The sequence below is a fragment of the Chinchilla lanigera genome, unplaced genomic scaffold (assembly GCF_000276665.1).
Source record: "Chinchilla lanigera isolate Chin_1 unplaced genomic scaffold, ChiLan1.0 scaffold00070, whole genome shotgun sequence".
In the NCBI taxonomy this organism is placed as follows: Eukaryota; Metazoa; Chordata; class Mammalia; order Rodentia; family Chinchillidae; genus Chinchilla; species Chinchilla lanigera.
The window spans coordinates 12170409-12172808 of record NW_004955471.1 but is presented as its reverse complement, the minus strand read 5'-3'; positions in this window follow the sequence as shown (position 1 = coordinate 12172808).

Sequence of the window (2400 nt, the reverse complement as noted above, 5' to 3'; positions counted from 1 at the left end):
AAAAACTATAACAAAAAAACACAAAAACAATAAAAATGATACCCAATTTCAAAGCAAGGTGATAGGAATTAACAATGATTGTTATATTACATATTGTTATCTTGAACAAAGTTGCTCAGATTACCGGATGTAAGAATGCAAGATTGATTAATCAGTTAAAGAGAGTAAAAAGTAATAAAAAAAATTAGAAGCTATACAGAGCTTCACTAAACAGGATAGTAGGAATTCAACAATGGTTGTTATATTGCATACTGTTGTCTTCAGATTAGTTGTTCTGATTACTAGATAGAAGCATGCAGAATTGGTCAAAAAAATTTAAGTATTAACTGTTCCTTTCAATAAAACAATAGACATCAGCAGAACAATTATGCTAGCTGTCCTTTTATATACATACATATTTTTTCCCCTTCTTTTTTAATTTTCTCCTTTCCCTCATCCCAGGTGTTCCTTCCCTTTGAACAGTTTCTTTCCCTTTCACAATAGCAAGAAATATTTTATTTTATTTTATTTTATTTTATTTTTTTGGTTTTTCTCCAGTACCGGGGATCGAACTCGCAACCTTCTGCTTGCCAGACAGGCGCTGAGCCACTGAGCTAAATCCCCAGCCGGCAAGAAATATTTTAAATCTGTAAATTCTTATGATCATTTAGCTGTGTTTCTAAGGGAGACTGAGATAATTCCTAGGTTTCTATCTGTGACAGTTTCAAGGAGAAGGCATACTGTATGTTTATTGTACCATTTACTAATTGAATAAATGAATTACTTGAGATAAGGTAAAACAAGAACAGGTTTAGAAAATAAAATGGCCTTCAGATTTTGGTATGTTGGATTTGAAATGTCTAATGAGCATCTCATTTTGAACACATGTTCATAAAGCTATTTGAGAAATGAATCTTAGCTGGGAAAGAAAACTGGGGTGCAGAGGTTAAGTTTAGGCAAATGAGGTAGATGGTAGGTAGAAACTCCTTATGAGTACATAAAGTACTTTCCTGCCATTTTTTGTTTTTCAGAACTATTTCATTTGATACAGTGTAATACTAGCTTGGAAGCAGCTTTAAAGACTAAAAGGTGTGTGTGTGTGTGTGTGTGTGTGTGTGTGTGTGTGTGTGTCCGAGTGTTTGAGCCCCTGTGTTACTAATCACCCAGAGGGACTTAGAGGTCACTATATATATATCAGTTTATAATTTCTGATAATTCCATTGGCATGAAAATCAACCTCGGATGCTTTCTTGTTCTTTCAGATAGAATTGAGGGAGGTGTGCCAAAATAATTTTCATGGGAGAAAGGGTTTTTGAGATAAAACAGACTGGTGTTTGAATATGTTTATACCACCTTCTGACTCTGTGGTTTGGGGTATAATTTTTCTGTTTCTTAATCTAAATGGAGATAATAGTTTCTTTTTTGCAAGGTTGATGCTTCCCGTAATGGTAGATATTGACAGCAATGTGTAGAAACATACTGGTGTTTATAGTAGACCTATTACAGTAAGTGGAACAGGACAGTCTTTCTCATCCTTTCTTTCTGGTATAATCATAGTTTTGTTTTGAAGTCAGTTACTCTGCAGATACATTGAATCACTGGATTCTACGTTACTGTTATTTGCAGATGTCTAGTGGTTTGAAAGGTTCCAACAGATGCATAAAATTAGTAGTAAACAATACATTAAAGCCATAAATAAATCATAAGGTTTTTTAGTTTGATGTTGCCTCATACTTTACGAGACTAGACAGTGAGTTTTTTTTTTTTTTTTTTTTTGTACTGAGGATCGAACTCAGGACCTTGCACTTGCCAGGCAGGCACTTGTGCCACTGAGCTATATCCCTGGCCCTAGACAGTGTTATAGCCTGCATATCACAGATGAGGAAGTGGAGGCACAGCAGAGCTAAGGTAACTTACAAAAGTACAGATAGTAAGTGGAAAGAAAGGTTATGAATCCAGGAAGTTTGGCTTCACAGTCACTATGCTCACAGTACTAATGAGGGTATTCACAGTGGCAGTTCTCCTACACCAGAGGTGACAGCCTGTCTGCTCCCCACCTCCCTGCAGCACCTGCTGCATAGATGCTGATCGTCTTTCTGAGGTGTGTATTTATTGTATTATGCTCATCGCTCACTTTTGAGCAGATGAGAGGTGTACAAAAACCTGATGCTGTGTGCAGTGTATGTGTGCATAAAAATTTAAGATGTACTGCTGGTTTCATGTTTACAAAAACTAACCTTACTTGAATTTTAATATGCCTTTTACATACACTGTTCCATTCAATCTTTCTTTTTTTATTTTAAAGAGTAAAAGAAGGATAACATAGTAATAGGGGGAGCTTACCAAATTACAGACAAAGTGGTAGGAAATTATCAGTGGTTGTCATTTTACATATTGTTATCTACAGTTTCTCAAGAAAAC